Consider the following 21,047-nt stretch of genomic DNA (forward strand, 5'->3'; position numbering starts at 1 on the left):
TCTGAAAGTGTAGGCTCACCTGCTGGTGAGGGATGGAGTCGGGCACTCACAAAAAAGGGAAGGAACGTCTGCTTTGCCATGAAGATGGATCTGAATCCATGAAGCCTGCTCCTGAAATCAATATGATTATATTTCCCTCTTGAAAAGCAACAGAGTCTCCAGAGCAGCCTATGACCAGGAACTGTCTACACAGAGCAGTGTGATTGGTCTATTCTTTGTCACAACAGCAATGTCCATCAGAGAACCTTAATCAAGCTTCACTTCACCTGGGACGTGAAGCTGGTTGATAAACCAGGACAAGGCAGGTGTTTAAAACACAGCAAGGAAAGCTGACACAGCATTTTCTAATCTTGCACATCCCTTCCTGTGACAAAGCTGTCAAGAGCAGGTGCGTTCTGAGACATGACTCACTGGGAATAGTAAATGCTCAGTGTCTTTTGAGAGTGCACTAAGAGATTGCATTGTGTGAGGTGTGTGAATGTGTGTTTGTGTGTGTGTGTGTGCGTGCCTGTTTGTGTGTATTTAGATGTGCACGCATGCTTGTGCATGTGCATGTGGAGGCCACAGGCCACCTCTTGGTACTGTTCTTCAGAATGACACCCATCTTATTTCTGAGACAGTGTCTTTCCAGGCTTACCTTGAACCCTCTGATTAAACAAGGCTGACTGGCCATTGAAATCCAGAGAACCATCAGCCTCCTCCATTTTAGTACAAGGATTTCAAGCATGCACCGTCACGTCTTTTTTGCTTGGGTTCTAGGCTCCAACTTAGGCTGTTATTCTTTCACAGCAAACATCTTATTGACTGGGCTATCTTCCCAGCCCTCATGACTGTCTTTTAACAAGGTTCTGGAAACTTCCCACACACTGACTTTGTTAATCCTCTTCACCACCCGATGAGGAGTTTAATACCCTACTAATGAGAAAACATAACCAGAGAGATTAAAAAAAACTCAACCAGAGCCACAGAGCTAAAGGAAGACGGGGTGGCAGGGTTCACAGAGTTGTCTTTTCCAAACTCAATTCAAAGCCCTGTGTTCCACTTAATCAGTAGAACAAGGCAAGTACAAGTCCCATCTTTACCCTGTAGGCTGAGACTCCATGGAAGAGAATTTTAAGATGAATCAGACCCTCAAACCTCACCATGAGCCCTATATGTGACTCAATCCCTACCTGTAAAACCAGGACAGTACCATCATTATGTCCCATTGCTTGTGAAGAACCACCTCTAAGTGTTATGTGTACTTAGTGACTCATTTGATCCTTACCCAACCCTAGGCTGAAGGTGGGGATAACTAGTCCCACTATACCCCGCAAGGCAGGTGAGTCACAGCACAGGACAGGAGCAGGCTGCCCACAGACGCAGCAGGGTGTCTTGAGAGCTTGGTTTGAAATCTAGTCTGCAGATAAGCCTTTCATTGTTTCTTGGGCCTATCAATCACCAGAGTGTTGACTAAAACAAGTGATAGGATGCCTGCCTTCAGAATGACGCTTCTCTAAAGTTGTTCCATAAAGGGAAGTGACTGTTGTGTGTTCCAGTTGGCCCTCCATACCTGTGAGATCCACGTCTGCCATGCTCAAATGAAAGTATTCGGAAATAGTCACATCTGTACTGAACATGTGCAGATTTTTTTCCTTGTCATTATCCCCTAGGCAACAGTGCTGCAACTGTTTATATATCATTAATACAGTATGAAACATTAAAATCATCAAGAGATTTAAAGCACATGAAATGTTGTATGTGGGTTAGATGCAATATTATGCCACCATTGTCTAAGATACTTGAAAGCCCACATTTTTATATCTGCAGAGGCTTGAAACTAAACACCATGGAGACCAAGGGTGACTGCATTGTGATTGTCATATTGTTATATGTGCAAAGGAAACTTTGATGAATTTGTAAGCAACTGAAAGTTCTGAAGACAAATGCTCAAGATGATTCATATCTTCAGAGAAAGGGATATGAGTGGTCCAAGGGGCTATGGCCCCCTGAAGGCCTCATAATGAAATCGCTTTCTCCCACATCTTTCATTCAATGTTTTTTTTAGGTCAGCCATTTTGAAGAATTTCAGAAAAAGGAATCTAGGTAGTTCTATCCTCAGTCCCTAGGCAGGAAAGCATGACATGGTGGCTCTAAAACAAATGGAAAAGTTGATGGCTGAAGCACAGAGAACTTAGACTACAAAAACTAAAATGAAAAAAAAAAAAATGAAAGAAAGCAAGTTGAATACCAGATGATACATCCACATATGTCTTTATCTGTTCATCTAGTGTCTTCATCAATATTTGTCATCCTTCTGCCTCCTCCTGTCTATCCATCTATCTGTCTATCTACCTACCTATCCATCCATCCTCTATCTATCTATCTATCTATCTATCTATCTATCTATCTATCATCTATCTATCCTTTTGTCATCTATTATCTGTCTATTATCTATTTTATCTATGATCTCTATTGGCCTAGCTGTCTGTCTGTCTGTCTGTCATCTATCTGCCATCATGTACATATCAATTATCTGTCTGTGTATTATAATCATCAGTTCCCCTCCTGCTAGTTTTTAGTAAGAGTTATGGCTGCATGCACACAGTATATTAACCCCTTCATCTCCGGAAGGCTTCGTGGTCAGTTCCAATTCCTGGAAATTATTATTATGAATAAAGCTTCTGTAAATGTTCCTGTGCAAGTTTTTGAGCAAATTGAGTTTTAAAAAATACTTTATTCAGTTACATCCCAATTGTTATCTCTTCACTTGTATCTTTCCATTCCCTCCTCCCTCCCTTTTTCAACCTATTCCTCGCCTCTAGACCTGTGACCTAAGGGGACCTCCTCTCCCACCTTGTGACCACTGCCTATCAGGTCCTCATCTGGATAGCCTGTTTCCCCTTCCTCTGAGTGCCACCAGGCCTCTCCACCAAGGGGAAGTGGTCAAATAGGGGGCAACAGAGTTCATGTCAGAGGCTGTCTCTACCCTCCCCACAGCTGTGGAGAATGAGCTTTCTATTGGCTAGATCTGAATAGGGGGTATGGTTTATTGCATGCATTTTCCTTGATTGGTACAGCAGTTTGTGCAGGCCCCACTGGGTCCAGCCTTGATGGTCTTCTTGTGGGGGTCCTGGACCCTCTGGGTCCTTCTATCTCCCCATTCTTCCATACCACTCACATCTGGAGTCCCAATAGCAAGTCCCAGCATCTGTCCCGATCTCCTGTTGAGTGAAGACTCTCAGAGGACATCCATGTTGGGACAGTATCCAATTATGAGTGAGTATATACCATGTGTGTTCTTCTGGGTATGGGTTATCTCACTCAGGATGATCACTCTTAGTTCCATTCATTTGCCTGCAAATTTCAAGATTTCCTTGTTTTTAATAGCTGAGTAGTATTCAATAGTATAAATGTACCACAGTTCCTTTATCCATTCTTTGACTGAGGGACGTCTAGGTTGTTTCCAGATTCTGGCTACTATGAATAAAGTTGCTATGAAAATAGTTGGACAAATGTCCTTGTAGTGTGGTGGAGCATCTTTCAGGTATATACCAAGGAGTGGAATACTTGGGTCTTGAGGAAGGCCTATTCCCAATTTTCTGAGTAAGCGCTAGATAGATTTCCAAAGTGGTTGTACTAGTTTGCACTCTCACCAGCAATGAAGGAGTGCTCCTCTTCCTCCACATCCTCGCCAGCATGTGCTGTCACTTGAATTTTTTATTTTAGCCATTCTGATGAGTGTAAGATGGAATCTCAGAGTCATTTTGATTTGCATTTCTCCGATGATGTTGAACATTTAAGTGTTTCTCAGCCATTCGATATTCCTCTGTTGAGAATTCTCTGTTTACCTCTGAACCCCATTTCTTAATTGGGTTATTTGGTTTGGTGGAGTTTAATTTCTTGAGTTCATTTGCAAATAGAGTTTTTAACTTATGCCAGTAAATACTATGGACTGTGATCATTGTCACACACAGTGTGGCGGTTTTAATGAGAAATGTCCCTTACAGGCTCAGGTACTTGAACACTTGTTTTGGAGGTGGGGGCTACTTTGGAAAAGTTGAGGATATGTAGTCTTGCTGGAAAAAGTGCATCACTCAGGGTGGGTCTTGAGCAGTCGTAGATTTTTTTCCCACTTAGAGCTTGCCCATTCTATCGGCTACTCCCTGTGGCTTGTTGTATTAGTTTGAATTTCCCAGTAAAGTACAGTGGATGTAGAGCTCATGCGCTCATGCAATCTGTATGCTGCCTTTATCCTTTAAACTATTTAACCATTTTTTTAAGATTTGCCTAATTTTATTTCATATATAGGAGTGTTTAGCCTACACATATGTTTGTGAGCGATGTATTGTATGTCTTTAGAAGCCAGAAGAAGGCATCAGATCCCCTGGAACTGGAGTCCTGAGTGGCTATGTAGATATTGGGAACTGGACCCAGGTCCAGCAACTGGACTCAGTCACAGCAACTAGTGTTGTGAACCACTGAACCATCTCTCCCAGCCCTCATGGTATCTTTCTTGATGAAAGATCATGAAGTTCTTTTACCCACATTCAAGTGGGGCGGTTTACTGTTCTATTCAGATGCGAAGTGGTCATTGGGTATTTTACTTGTTCTCTTTTTAAAAAATCAGGTATATCTTCCATTATTCCTACTTGATCTGTGGGTCATCTCCTCATTAAGCTGTCTTTTGCAGAGCAGACTTTAATGTAATGAAGCTACTGCTATTCTTTCATCGAGTGTGCCTTTGGTGGTGTGTCTAAAGTGTTGCTAAGAAGCCCGAGTTCATGCAGATATTCTTTGATTTTCTCTTTTAAGATGTGTTTAGTTTGAGTGTGCTATAATGCTGTTTCTGTTGCTGTAATAAAATGCCCTGACAGCAAAGAAACTCAGGAAGGGATTTACTTGGCTTACACCTCCAGCTTTCAGTTCATCACTGAGGGGAGCTGAAGGTGGGAGCTCAAGTAGCCACTCACACAAATGCACACATACTACCTGCTTTCATTCAGCTTTCTCCTGTCCTATATATTCCAGGAAGGCACTTAGGGAATGGTGTCGCCCACAGTGGCCTGGAGCTTCCTGCATCAATTAATAATCAAGACAGTCCCCAACAGACATACCCACAGGGAAACATGATCTCAGTACTTTCCCATCAGGCATCTCTCCTAGTGTGATTCTAGATGATAGCAATTGGACAAGCAAAATGAACCGTTACTGGGTCATTCATTTTGAGTTAATTCCCTGTGAAAAATATCAAATTTCTGTGTCTGGCTCCTTTTTGCCAGTGTGTGTGTGTCTGTGTGTGTGTGTGTGTGTGTGTGTGTGTAGTGTTATCATTCCTCATTCATGGTAGGATTGGTTGAATCTGTGAATATTTGTGAACTTTATTCAGCTCTGTCAATCACTAACCATTTTTTTTCCTAACTCTGCTGTCTTACTTCCTGTGTATTACAGTGCATTACAAATTTCAACCTCCCATTTATTTCTCTGTCCATACTGAACTTGATATTCTGAGTCTTTTGTTAGCATCTTCAAAGTGTGTTTCTGGAACCTAGACAGGAATTATTTAAGTTCACAGATCAAGCTAGAGAAGCTGACAGCATGATGCCCGAGTCTTGCTATCTGTGAACACGGACTGTCACCCATTTGTCTAATTTCTCTTTGAGTTCTTTGATCAGATTTTGTAGATCTCCCACACACCATCTACTTATTTTATTAGATTTGTGCCTCATTGTTTCATTTTGGGGGTGCTAATATAAAAGATGTGTGTTTTCAATTTCAGCTTCTAATTGTTCATTGCTGCCGTGTAAGAAAGCAGTTAACGTCTGTTTATTCACTTCCCATTCTCCAACTATGCTATAATTGTCCATTAGTTTCATGAGGACTGGTGCCATTTTAATTCCAGAATGATAGTTGGTTTATGGTGCCTCTTGCCCTTCTTGCCAACTCCCCCCTCACTTCACCCCTGCCCATCTTTCATCAGTGACACCATCATTCTGTCTCAGCCCTGCCAACTACACTGCTCTGTGTTCTGTGCTTTCATTCTTCCTGTTCTTATTTTCTCTCTGTGTCATCCGTGCACATTAACTGACCATCTTGTGTAGCTAGAATGCATCTTTCACATAGTCCTGAGAGGCCATCTTGTCCCCAGAGCTTATGTGGAAAGCAGACTCTGCCACTCTGATTTGTATTTTCTTTCAGGGGACCTTGGGTGGATGATTCTTTCTCCCTTGTTTTTCTTAGTGCCTTAATTTGTTTTGTAGGACTCTGTCTTTCAGAAACACAGGGGGGGGGGGGGGAATCTGATTTTGGATCTTTGAAAAGCAAAGAAACAAAACAAGACACACAAAAACTATACTTCAAACTCCCACACTTCATGGTCATTTAGGCAGGTGTGAAATTCCCAGTATTAAGTAATTGCTCTGCAAAATTTAGCAGCAACTTGCTCCTTAGAGCACAGGGACTCTCCCAGACTGTCAAAGGTAAATGTCAATTTGAATCTTATTTTTTGGTAGGTAATGCATTTCATGTTTGCAAAGTTAAATGCATCATTGATGCTATGAGATACACAAAATAGTGGTGAGTTGACTTTTTGGAATGATTGACATTTAGATCAAGAGTGAGGTGAACTTGAAGGGCATCTGTGAGCCTCCCCTGGAGGCTGTCTCTGGTCTCGTCGAGGTTCGGAAGAGGATCCTCCACACGAAATGACCAGGCTTGTTCTCACCCCGACCTCCTTTAAGGAAATGGAAGAGACCCGCAGCCTGTATGGGATTGGGTGTGTGATTCTAGGCCAAGAAAGATTGGTCAACGCTGGAAGCTGGGCCTTGGGTGGCATGAAGAGCAGCCACAGGCTGGGACAAGATGGCTCAAGGTAGCGGTAGAGTGGGGAGACCCCACAGTGACAGGAAGAAGGCAGTTCTGAGGTGAGACGGACTGAGGGCAGGGGCTGAGGGTCCCAGCTTCATAGTTCTGCTGTGGTGCTTATCACAGAGAGAGTTAAAACTGGAGTGACTCTCACATATCAGTAGCTGATTATAGATGCCTTCTTCTCCCTCAAAACCCTTACCCCCAAACAAACTGTGTGAACCATGACAGTTGAGGCTGACTGTGTCAGATAAGTAAGAAAAAGGGCAACTCCATGAAATAGCTGCGGTGAGCGGTTGCTGGGACTGGCCATGGGGGTGGGTCCTCAAGACAGGGGTCTTGTTTTTAATCAATGTACCAATCCAGGGCATAAGACCCCTTTCATTTCCTAGGATTTAATCCTTGCTCCCTCTACAGTGCTCTCCCCTCAGTAGTTGAGTGGAAAGCTGGCTTGGTATCTTACCTCCTTCATTCTTTCCTTTCCTTTCCTTTCCTTTCCTTTCCTTTCCTTTCCTTTCCTTTCCTCTCTTCTCTTTCTTTTCATTTAAAAATATAGATACATTAAAAAAAAAAAAACAGACACTGAACTTCAAAAAAGCCCACTATCTCACTGACAATGGGATGTCTGGGTTCTGAAAAAAAAAATGCATACATACGTCCTGTTGTTATACTTTAATTTTGCTTCTCAAGCCAGTCTTGTTGCAAACATAGGCCTTCACTCTTGGAGGCAGAAGGATGGAGGGAGGGAGGAAAGAAGAGAGAGAGAGAGGAGAGAGAGAGAGAGAGAGAGAGAGAGAGAGAGAGAGAGAGAGAGAGAGAGAGAAAGGCGCAGACAGACAGAGCGAGACAGAGACAGAGACAGAGACAGAGACAGGGACAGAGACAGGGACAGGGACAGAGACAGAGACAGAGACAGAGACAGAGACAGAGACAGAGACAGAGACAGAGACAGAGACAGGGACAAAGATCAGCTCTCTCTAGCCTGACTGGAATGGCCTGGAATTTGAGGCCTTCTGACGGGTAGAGCAATGTAACACAGCCAAAGGTCAGGGTGATAGGACAATAGCCCTTCTTAGCAGCCATGAGGCTTCCCTGTGCTGTATCTACAGAAACCTACTCCTTCACTGGTTCAGTGAAATTGAGAATATAATTTTCTTGACTTGAAGAGTCCATGTGATGACAGTATGTGAGTCTGGGATGCAGAAAAATGTGAACTTAAATGTCATCCCAGTCTCTGGCTTACATATACCTGGAAGAAACTCTCTCTAAACTGGCTTTCCCCTATCTGTAAGGGAGGAGCCTCTCAACAGTGGGCAAGTATGAGATTAAAGAGCCTGGAGCTAGGGCAGCAGTTGGAAGTGTCTGGAGGGGACAGGAATAGAAGGGACCAGACTGTTTTACACAGGAGGGCAGTAGTCACCCTTGGCATGTTATGCACATGCCTCTCCAAATTCTTAATAGAAGACTGTGCCTGGCCATGTTGTCCTCTCTGAAAAAGGCTGTTAGCAGCATGGCAGGCACAGTGCACATGGGCGGGGGGGGGGGGGGGGGGAAGAGAGGTGTGGAGACCGGAAACAGGGCATGCTCTTCAGTGTGCACAGGCATCTCTCCTGTTCCTAGAGCAGGTGCATCATGCTCCAGTCCGAAGTGGCAGCCGCAGTGTCATCTTGAGAGTAGCTAATGCCTGCAAGTTTGACTGGGAAGAATACTTAGTGCTTGCAGAGAATTTGGCTACTCTAAAGTGCTTTCCATTAATTTATATTAAACTACACCTATAAAGGGCTTTCTGTATTAACTGTCTCACCTGCATAGCACTTATAACAGGAAGACACACCAATAAACATTTCAGACCGAATTACAGAAATAGGTGATGTCCTGTAGGCCTCCAGAATGAATAGATATGACAGCCTGTTTTTCTCTTCTTTATGATGACTAGAATTACATGTGGCCCCCAGGGTCACCTGCAGCAGTATCTGCTGAATTCACAGCACTTTGGGTGAAGGAGTGGGCCAGACAGGGGGTAGTCAGTAGGATCATGGTACCGTGAAGTGCCGACGGGCACCTGAGAGACTGACCCTCACCTCCTGTGATGTCTAAGGTCCCACCATGAGCACTGGGTGTAGTGGCACATCCCTGCAATACAGGAACTGGGGGTGAGAGGAGCATATTTGGAGTTAAAGACCATCCTTGCTTGACAGCCTGGACTACATGAGACTCTTCCACAAAATAAAAACCACAATGGAAAATAAAGCGACACACATCTCAGTATGAGTCAAGGCGAGAGGTTGGTGAAGAACCCAGCCTTTATTTGGGAAGCACTTGGGAGAGAACCCAGGGCCTTTGGCCCACTGGGTAAGTGCTCTAACACCGAGTTATACTTCCAGCTGTAAAGACCACGCTGATCTGATTGGGAGAGGCATGTATTTTTGACAGTGGAAATCAGACATGTGGGGTGCAGCCTAAGCACTTGGTGTATAAGGTCCCTGAAGTGGAGGCTTTCCAGTTTTTCAGCATAATGTTTTTGATTAGTATATAGAGATAAGAGATAGAAATGTGAGAGGTGGGGCAGAGGTGCTAGGAAAACACAGAAGCAGCTCTCAGCAGGTGAGAGCAGAGAGGAGCATGGAGCCTGGCCCTGTTTGGGGAAGCAGGGAAGCTGAGGTTCACTGAGAGAGGCATTGGCTGCCTGACTGGGGACCTGGACTGCAATTCTGCACACTAGTGACATTTGCAGGGGTGTATGTGGCACTGGATGACAATGACTGAAAGAGGAAAGAGCTGGATGGAAGGCTCTGTCTGCAGGTCACCAAAAGGGGTGTGTCTAGGCACCTGAGGATCCTGACCCAGGAAATGTCAGAGGAAAGGCCAGCTGGATGAGCATAGCAGAGAGCTGAAGAAGTTACACAGTAAGCAGTACAGTAATGTCTGTGGCCAGGGGGAGAGGAGCCCCTGCACACCAGCACCCCCTACAGGCCTCCAGGAGTCCCCACCACTCCGCATTTGGCTCCCAAAGCTCCAGTAAAGCCTGGGACACACCAGTGACCTCAGCACTCCAGTAGTAACTTTTGACTGTTTGGTAACATCAGGTGGATGGGCCCAAGCAGAAATCTTGAATTTAGGCCAGTTTGGTTTTCTAAGAAGTAGTTGTGTATACCTGAAAGATGCTCCACCATACAACAAGGACATTTGTTCAACTATGTTCACAGAAGCTTTATTCATAATAGCCAGAGTCTGGAAACATCATAAATGTCCTTCAGATGAAGAATGGATAAAGAAACCATGGTACATTTACACAGTGGACTACTACTCAGCTGTTAAAGACAAGGAAATCTTGAAATTTGCAGACAAATGGATGGAACTAAAAACAGTCATCCTAAGATAGCCTCAACCCAGAAAGACACACATGGTGTATGCTCATACATAAGCAGATATTAGCCACATAGTACAGGATGACAACACTATAATACACAGGCCTAAAGAAGGAAGATCCTAGGGAGGATGCTTAATTCTCATTGAGAAAGGCAAATAGAATAGAACTCAGAAGCAGTTGAAGAGAGGGAACAGATTAGGAGCCTACAATAGAGGTCCTCTGAGAGACTCCACCCAGCAGGGCATCAAAGCAGATGCTGAGACACAGCAAAACTTCAGGACGAAGCACAGGGAGACTTAAGGAAGAGATGGGGAACAGAAGGACCTGAAGGGGCGGGAGCTTTATAAGGAGAACAACAGAGGCAACAAATCTGGGTCCGAGGGCGGGGGTGGGGACCTGCAGAGACTGATGCGCCAACCAAGGACCATGCATAGAGAGGACCTACACCCCTTGCTCAGATGCAGTCAACAGGCAGCTCAGTCTCCTGTGGCTCCCTTAATATGGGGAGTGGGGGGCTGCCTCTGACACGGACTCTGCGCCCACTTGTTGATCTCCCTAGCGGGGCGGCTTTTGTCCGGCCACAGAGGAAGAGGATGCAGGCAGTCCAGATGAGACTTGATAGGCTGAGGGCAGGTGATAGAAGAGAAGGACTTCCCCTTTCTGAGGACTAGGGGAGGGGGAGGGAGGAGGGAGGGAAGCTGGGGCCATGAGGTCATGAGGGAGGGGCCTGCAATCTGGATGTAAAGTGAACAAATTTAAAGTTTTTTTTTAAATCCTAAAAAAAGTAACTCTCTCTCTCTCTCTCTCTCTCTCTCTCTCTCTCTCTCTCTCTCTCTCTCTCTTCTCTCTCTCTCTCTTTCTCTCTCATCTCTCTCTTTCTCTCTCTCTTTCTCTCTTCTCTCTCTCCTCTTCCTCCTCCTCCCCTTCTCTTCTCTCTCTCCGTTCTCTCTCTCTCTCTCTCTCTCTCTCTCTCTCTCTCTCTCTCTCTCTGTGTGTGTGAGTGTTATACATGTAGCACTGAAAGGATTATATGAGAATCAGCCCACAAATGCCTAAAACAAGCAGGGAAGGCAGTGGGGACCACTTAGGTACAGATGTTCTCTCATACTCTTCCTTTCTGTCACTTCACTTGGCCTTGCTCCATGCTCCGAGCTGCTAACAGAGTCACACACAATGACAATGACGTGGCATAAACAGCAGAAACATGGTGCATTTCTGTTGTTGTTCAGGAGGTTAGACCTCCACAATGGAGATGCTGGAAGTTGCTTCCTTGTGAGCAGATAGTGTATTACAGACCCCCAGCTTCTGGAGAGTGCCAGACAGCAGGCAGCTTAACTCACAGTGCGTGGCTCTGCTCTCTGCCTCCTCATCTCAGTTTGCACCTGCCGAGGTTGAGCGTATCCTACAAAAGTTTGCAGCCTGGAAACTCAACCTCCAGTCTAGTAGTATGTAGAAGTGACAAACCTTTAAGAGGAAAGAATTGATAGAAAAACGATCCGGCGACAGGAAAGGACTCATGGCCTCATTGTGGGACTGGTAAGTCTGCCCTGCACCAAAGAAGTATATTGCTATGAAGAAATTACTCTGAACCCTCCCCATTTTTTCTTGTTTCTTGGTTTCCACTCATGTGTCCTCTGCGTGCAGCCATCTCCCTTCCCACTTCTGCTCAGGTATTGTCATGTAGCCAAGAGGATCTCTCCAGAGATACAAGAGGTTTGAAATTTCTAGCAACCTGGATCATGAGCCAATGGAATATATATATATATATATATATATATATATATATATATATATATATATATATATATATAATGTGTGTGTGTGTGTGTGTGTGTGTGTGTATCTCCTAGAGTATATTTTTGAACATACAAAACCAATTAACACTGTGTCCAAACTCGCTTTTCACAAGAGCACTCTCATATTGTCTTAGAGCATGCCAGTGAACTCACCTTTGTCAATTGCCCACACAATGGCTGTGCTTCCAAACAAGATCACATTTCAACCTGTCCCACCAGCCCAGTGGCGTCTACTCAAGGCTCCTCAAACACACGTAGCAACTCCATCTGGCCCTGTCACATCCCAGACTCTGGCTTTAGGTCACATACTTTCTTTCCATCGTTGATGACCCAAGGCCAGTTTTTATATACAGCCATGAACAAGTTTCTCACCTTGGTGGCTTAGGCCCTACAAGGCTGTTTTGTTCACCTTACACCTAGTGGGTGAGTGGAAGAGACAGAAGGGCCTTGTCTGTTATGGTCCATTCTTCTCTGTGAGTCCCATTCAGGTGTAGAGGAAGCAACCAAGAAATGCTGTTATTTCAAGCTTGGCACCTTGGAGATGGAAGCGCTGGCAAAATTTAAGAGTGTGGGTTTGTTCTGAGGAATCAGGTGACTAGTGCTGTGACAGGTCGAGCCCAAGTGATGTAGGAGAGATCTTTAGGATGCAGCATATGGTGGGGTTCCCATTGCTTCTGCATGGTCATGGGTCAAGGCATGCCGGCATCCCCTCACATGCATGGGGACCTCACTAGAACTGTTAGAAATTCCTGTGCTTTCCGGATTCTCATGCAGTGAAGGTGTGGATGCAAAACACAGTTCCTAATGTTTTATTTTCAATGGAAAAAAGTTCTTTGTGTCTTATTCTTACAAACAGCAAGGGTGAAGGTTTTTCCCCCACTACCAAAAATGCCAGTTAAATTATATTTTGATAATTTTCTCCAGGTACCAGCTGCCAACAGCACTTTAAATAATAAGAATTAGATCCCTCCTAAATAAGGCAGCAATTTCATTAAAGATAAAAATAAAAAAGAATGCTGGGTGCCCCCAGAGCTCAGGATCTAAGGAATGAAACCACAGGCTGGCTGTAGTGTTTCCATAGTGTTGAAACCAACAGACATATATTCACCTTGATACTGGAGAGAGCTAGACCACCCATTGGCCTAAGGGGAAGTAAGGGATGCTCTCAGGAGGTCACCTGATATGTTCACATACCACTTTCAGTCTGGGTGTCTCTGGATCTTGTGTGATCATGTTTGCAATTGCCTTTAAAACAAGGCTCCTTCCAAGGTGTGCAAGAGTGGACAAGAGAGCTGCTGCAGGTGGAACAGCCACTCTCTTCAGTCACCAGAGAGGAGGAGGGACCAGGAGTAGCATGAATTCCAAAGCTTAGGTGACAGTAAGGATCCAAGAGACCATGCGATAGGGTGGGGAGAGGGCCACAGGTTTGCAGTCATAAATGGTTTGACCTTGCAGAGCTGCCACTCGCCCGAGCTGTTCCTAACCGGGTATGTTGTTATTCTGAGACAGGGTCTCTGTAGGCTGCTGGCCAGGAACTTGCTGTGTAGACCAGGCTGGCCTTGAATTCACTGAGATCCTCCTGCCTCTGCTACCCAAGTACCAGGATTAAAGTCATGAGCCACTACATCCAAATAATCTTTTTTAACATATGTAAAATTTTTTTAAATGTAGAAATGTTCATGCATAAATTATAACCACTGAAACATGCAGTATATACAGCAAATCAAGACCTTTATTACTTCTTTATTTTCATTTTAAGAGTCACTGAACTACTCATTGCAAGCAAACACTTCAGGCTAGATGTTTCTTTTTCTGTCCTCAAACTTCCCTTCACAGTGTGAGGAATCCGTATTCCATTGTCCTCCACGCAGTCACACAGGTGATTAGAACACATAGGTTGTGATTAGTTTTCAAAGGAAAATCAAGCTTAGGATATATACACATATGTGTGTGTGTGCATGTGTGTGCGCGCGCGTGTGTGTGTGTGTGTGTGTGTCTCAATTTGCAGAGTTTGCAATGGACAAGCCTTCAGTGTAAAATTTGACAAGTTAAAAAACCAAAACTGAAGTCATAACACATCCTTATGAAGTGCACCATAGCCAAGTGATGAAAGGCCCCTTTCTCCCTATAAAGCCGTAGCCCATCTTTCTGCAGGTTCACCTTCCCTGCCTCTAACAGAAGCCAAAACTATGCAGCTCCCCCTCCCTCCATTAGCTCCAGAGTAGCTACTGTCTGCTCCGCAGTTTTGAAGGCGTAAGGTTATTGTATAATTCAAGTGCTGATTTGTATACCCCCCACACCTGGTTGCAACTCTTATTCTGAGAATCTCCTGTCTCAGGGTTGTGTAAACATAGTTCTCCATTGTCCCCTGCTATGCCAGTAAAGCAGCCTACAGCCAATCTCTGAGCAGGGAAGAGAATAGGGCTGGGCTTCCTGCCATCCAGGGGAAGAGGAGTTAGAGGAAGAGGTTGGAGATTCATCCAGGAGATGCCACCAGGGGAAGATGTCCAGGAGAGACCAGGAGAGAGAGAGCTCAGCAAGAAAAGCTATAAAGTACAAGAATCTCTGGGATGTAAGCTGGGAGGAAACAACACTAGCTTAGAGAGTTAAGAATAGAGTAATAACCACTCAGTTAGTGTGTTGTAAAGCTTATTAATAAAGAAATATGAAAGCATCAATTATTTGTATGATAGCTGGGTTGAGAGAGCAAATGAGAAACAAACACAGTTTTATAAAAATAACCTTAACAGAGTGTGAAATAGATGGAGGCGTAATGTACAGATAGAGTGTGACTGCTCTCACCTGTTGTACGCATCTACTGACTGTCAATTTTATTGCTGAGGAATGCTTCCCTATATTGTGATTTTGCCATCATTTTTTAATTTAAATTTCTTCATACAACATATTTTGATCATATTCTTTCCCTTCCCAAATTCTCCACAGATCCTCCATTTTTCTGTAATGGACTGTGAGTCATTGTGATCCAGACTTTTAAAAATAAGGTCATCACTGTCATTTCTGTGTGGCTTTGTCTGGAAGACTAAGTCTTTGCTTTTGCTGGGTACATTTCTAGGTTGAAAGTTAAGAGGATCAATGGTCAATCTGTGATTCAGAATACATAGATGATTCAGTGGTGCAGAGCACTTGCTGCTCTTGTAGAGGTTTCAGGTTCCATCCTCAGCACCAACATGATGGCTTACAATCATCCCTAGCTCCAGAGGATCCACCATGCCACCATGCACACATGCAGACAAAATATTGATGCACATAAAATTAATTTTGAAAAGAATATAGGCTGATTGGTTGGAAAGACATAATTGCAGCCTCCATTTTTACCAGTACAAGGGAAGGTAGAGGTTCCCTTCTCCACATGAGCTGATGTTCACAAACATTAGTATTTTGGCTTTTTCTCTTGGGTGAAAAATGGTTTTAACTGCATGTCCTGGTGCCTGATAAGTTAGGGAAAAAAATACAATTGTTTTTCAGTTATTTGATCTAAAATTAACTTCCTGCTCTTTTTTGGCTTAAACTATAGGAATTCTTTAATGATTTTGGTTAAAAGTTTTCTGTTAGAATTGTTTTTACAACTGTTCTCCCCCAAATCCAAATGTTCCTACTTACCTTTATATTTTGCCTTTAAATGAACAGATTTTTTTCACTAAGAAAATATATTCCATGATAATTTCACACGTGTACAGTGAACTTTCTGGTTACTTTCTTTGTCTGCCTTCTCTCTCTTTCCTCTCATCCTGTCACTCACCACTCCTCAATACTAGTTTCTTTCCCACAGGTCATGTCTTTTTATTTTGTTTTGTGTTGGGACCCACTGAGTTTAACCAGGGCTGTCTTTATGACCATGAGTGTGGAAATATTCATTGGAGCCTGCTGGACTTACTAGGAGCTTAAACAGCTGAAAACAATGACCTCACCCTGCCTGGCTCATGAGTGGCTAGTAGTTATCCAAGTAAGGGTAGAATGGAAGAAGCCTCTCTATTACCTGTGACTGCCAGCAGATTCAGTCTTGTACAGTCCCAGGACAGACACACAGCTACTGGGACGTCATGACCAAGATGGCATGTCATGCCCAGCGGATTCTGTCTTGTACGGTCTCAGTCCAGACACACAGCTACTGGGATGTCATGACTGACACGGCATGTCATGCCTAGCAGATTCCATCTTGTACTGTCCAGTATAGACACACAGCTGCTGAGACATCATGACTGAGATGGCATGGCATGCCCAGGAGACAGATATTTCATGGCCCGGCTGCACATTCTTTCCAACTCCCGCATCCATGGCATTTGCACTAGAATATGGATTCCCTGTTTAGGCCTGAGAACTCATTGCTCACATAGTCTCAGAACCTTGAGCAGCCATGAGTCTCTGCACTCACTGCTACCAGCCACAAAAAGAAGCATCTCTGATGAAGGCTGAGAGTAATATTTGTCTACCGGCATAAGCATAAATATTTAGAAGGTAGTTTGAGTCCACGTCAAATTAGCAAAATAACAGTAGTAAATTCCCTTCCTAGGGTCTGTGGTCTCCCTAGCTATGGATTTTTGAACATGTTTACAGTGATAATCATGATTTTTTGCTGTGAATCAGGCCTTAACCCTGGTGAGAGAGCCACTGGTAGCCGCATAACAGCCATGCCACTATGGCAGCATTGGGTGTATCTTGCCAGTGGATTAGTTATGCAGCTCACAGGGTTAAGAGCTGGGTGTAATCTTTCTCCCTCAGCAGCTTGTAGAGTGCCTCTCAGCACCTAGCTCTACTGTGCCACCCAGGTGAAGAGTGGGGCCAGATCTCCTGAGTGTGGTGGCTAGCAAAGGACTAGACCAGCTCAGCACAGTGCCTCAGCTGGCAGTCCAGTCAAGGACCTCTGCATGGTCTTTGGTGGTTACACGGGCCTGAGACATCAACACAGATCCCAGCTGCCGTAGGACCACGGACCCAGAGATGGTCGGTCCCCATGAGTGGCACGGTCAACTCAGGACTCTTAGATTAGCATGTGTCCTACTCCACTTCACCCCCTTCCCCAGACAGCAGCTCTCAGACAATGTCCACATGGTCTCCTGTGGCAGCTTCTGGTGGTAACTGAGGCCATAGACATCAACACAGACCCCAGATGTGGCAAAACTATGGGCTCAGACATGGCCTTTGGCTCTAGCTCCAGCTAGGACCTCACCATAGCCTTCCTATATCTGTCTATTCCTCACCACTGTTGAGTCTCCAGTTCCGCCTTTATCCACAGGGTTTCACTTTCTCTCCCATCTCTCCATCAAGTCTTTTCCATCTCTCCACCACACAGTCACCCCTCGTAGTAGTGGTGAAGCCTTCCGGAAGCCTATTTTGAGAACCTCATGCATGAGAACAGCATTCACATCATTTCTGCCCTGGCCTCTCACTTCTAACTCCTCCTGTGTATTCTCTACTCTCTCCCAAACTCATGGCTTCTACAAATGTTACTGCTACACACACACACACACACACACACACACACACACACACACACACACACACACACACACACTTTGTCCATATAGCATTGCTTTTATGTTTAGAGTTGGTAACTTGTGGTTAGAAAAGCCTAGTGGGAGTTCATCTCCGGAAAAGACCAACTATCCTTCTCTCAGAAGCTGCCAACTGTCTACAGCTCTTTACCTAGGGGTGGGACCTTGGGAAATTTCCACTTTTATTGACGTGCATGGTGGCTATTATTGGTAGTCAACGTGACTACATCTGGAATTAACTAAAACCCCAAACTAGAGGAGCACACCTGTGAGGGATTTTTTTTTTTTTTGCTTAATTTGCAGTATAAGAATCACTTCTGATCTGGATCTTTAAGGCAGGAAGACACACCTCCAATCTGGGCGATGCCTTCTCCTGAAACCCTATATAAGGAAATGGAAGAATGAAGCCTGCTCTCTTCTCCTGCTTGCTCTCTGCTCCCTGGAAAGTCCATTCCTTCACTGGCATTGGTGCCTACTTTCCCAGCATCTACTGAAGACCAGGAGAGACATCCAGCCTCATCGGCTGAACAACTATTAGATCCTTGGGCCTTCCATTCATGGGCAGCCATTGTTGAATTAGCTAGATCACAGTCATTATAATAAATCCCCTTTCTACACACACACACACACACACACACACACACAAACACGCACATAGTGACATTCTTTCTATAAGTCTGTAAGTTCTATAAGAAGTCTGACTAATGCAACATGCCAATTTGCATTGTCATTTATGCAAGTCTTGCTCAGGCAGCTGTACTGTTGAGATTATTGGGAGCAACTTTGCTCTCGTGTCTAGAAGGCGCTGTCTCACAGCATGCATTCCCTATCCTCTGGTTCTTACAGCCTTTCTACCCTCCTTTCAACAATTTTCCCTGAGCCTTAGGTGTAAGATTATGTTATAGGTATATAAGAAGGGGATGGATTCCCTTCATCCACTTAGTGTCCGCATTTTAACTGACTGGAGATCTCTCTGCAGCAGCATCTATCCGTTCTAAAAAGAAGGACTTTTTTTCTTTTCTTTCTTTTTTGCTTTATTTATTTTTTTTTTAAGAAGGGTGATAGCCACCCTTAACTGTGGGTGTAAGGATAAATATTTAGAATTAGAAATGGTATTGATTTAGAAAAGTGTCCATAGTGGGGCCTCCTTTGGGTCCATGACCTCTCCAGCCACAGGTAGTTGGCTAGGCTTGCAGGACCAGAGATTATTCCCTCTTGCTGCTCAGTCTTCAAGTGGCTACCCTCAAGGTATAAATGGCATTGTTGCACCGTCAGGGACATCACACGTTAGGCTGGTCATTAGTGCGGCTCATAGGCTTTATAGATGGTAAGACTGTTTATTGCTTTTCTCCCTTGGCAGCTTGAGCAGCATCTACCCATACTATGAGAGCCAGTGCCCATGGAGGCCAGTTCCAGCTCAGTTCTTCCAAGTCCTGCATCTGAAGTGCATGGTGTCTTCAGCAATCCAGTTTTGTGTTCAAGTTCTAGGAGGCAACCATGGGCAACAGCAGTGACCTGTCTTGGTTTGGGGCTACTTTTAGAAGCCCCAGGCAACAGCAGTGACCTGTGTTGGTTTGAGGATACTTTTGGAAGCCCCAACCAACTTGAGAGGTCATCTGTATGGCCTATGTAGCATAACTTTATGGCCAGAAAGATAATGTCCTGGCAATTACTACACAAACTGTGAAGTGTGCTAAGGGACTCTGCTCTCTAGTTCTTCTCTCTCTCTCTCTCTCTCTCTCTCTCTCTCTCTCTCTCTCTCTCTCTCTCTCTTTCCCTTCCTCCCTCTCTTCCTTCTTTCCTTTCTTATCTTGTTATTTCTTTTCTTCCAAAGTCTCACAGTTGTTATCATGAAAGAGTTAATTTAACTAGTTCATTTCACACGACCGAAGCCCAGATTGTGTCCTGTTTTCTTCCTGTTTCAGTAAGCACATTTTTCACTCCCACAAACCCTAAGTGGCCATGTCCCCAAACTTATTTTTTTTTTATCAGAAGCCTCCTTTGTTTGGTTATGATTTCAGGATTTTATGCTGTTTCTAATTATTTCAAGCACACTTACTTTCAGGGCATTTTGGGGTTCTTCCAGAAGGCTATGGCTGTGTCTCTTGTCCGTGTGTGCTCATGCAATCTGGAGCCTTTAAGCCTGCATACAAAGCCAACAACCACTGGCTACCAACACTTCAGCCCTGCCATGGCAGTTTCAGTTTCTGTCTTTATTACTGAGGTCTAGAAAATTGTTTTTTCTTGGACTAAGCTCTGCACCATTGTCTTGCACTGATGACATATGCTCCCCTGATTTGATTTCTTGGTAGCGGGAGAGAAGTGAACCCTCACTGCAGTAGTTAATAAACTCCACATGTATTACCGAGAAAACAATTAGACCTTAATACAACAATCAATGACTATCTAGAATCTTAACACGTTTACACTGTAAAGACTGACTCTAGGCTGGTGAGACGGCTCAGTGGGTACAGATGCTCGATGCTCAAGCTCATTGACCTGAGTTTGAGACCCAGAACCCAAAGATGGAAGGAGAGAACTAATGTCACACTGTTGTCCTCTTACCTTCACACATGTGTTGTAACACATATGTACACACACACACACACACACACACACACTTGTTTGAAGTTACTGTTAAAAGACAGATAACTTTACTTGGTCTAAAGAGTCTCTCTTCTAATGTCAAACCCAGCTCTATATGGACTGTGGGTGTACTTGGGCTTCCTCTTGTCCTTTCCCACCTGTAGCAAGAGGGGCATGCTCTCCACGCCACTGACTGGAGCTCCCCTGGCACAGGACTTCCTATGACTTCACTCTCTCCTTCTGATCCCACAGCAGCACAGCCCACATGGCCACAGGCACACTGGGGATGCCTTCAGAATTTGGGGAATCCTCATGGAAGCCCTTCTGATAATTTGGGCCCTTACGACAACTCCGACTCCTTGTTTTCAATGTCTCTAATTCCTCTGAAAGATTGGGCCAAAGGAATGTTGAAATTTCCAGTAACCCAAAACCTCCACAGCCTGTCACACTTCAAACCCAGAGCTGGGCATCCAACCGAGAATGCAAAACACTGTTTTCACACTTCACTTCTGACCAAAGGAAATGTGGTATGTTGGCCTGGGCTTTGAATTTCAATCAATTTAATTCAAAATAGATGAAATCAAAGGATACTTCCAGAACATCTGAGAGAGCCACCAAGTGCCTCACTGCTCCTACCCTGTCCTGGCAAAGCTGGTTCTGATTTTGGATGTTTTAAGTCTCTGTTTGAAGTTCATCCATGGTGTTCAAGTTTTGGCTTGGCTTTCATTCCATGCCACATTCTGTGCTCACTTCTCATTTCACATGAGAACCAGAGTCAGGAGAACAAATGGGGATTGTGGTTAAAAAGGGGCTTAGCATCCTGTCCCCTGAAAAAGAAGCCATGCTGGAGTCTTCCCTACGTGTCTGAAATCAGACTCCAATGGACAGAGCAGGCATTCGCTGGCAAGGGCATCATTTATTGAGTACCTATTACACCCA

The sequence above is a fragment of the Acomys russatus genome, chromosome 1 (genome assembly GCF_903995435.1).
Source record: "Acomys russatus chromosome 1, mAcoRus1.1, whole genome shotgun sequence".
In the NCBI taxonomy this organism is placed as follows: Eukaryota; Metazoa; Chordata; class Mammalia; order Rodentia; family Muridae; genus Acomys; species Acomys russatus.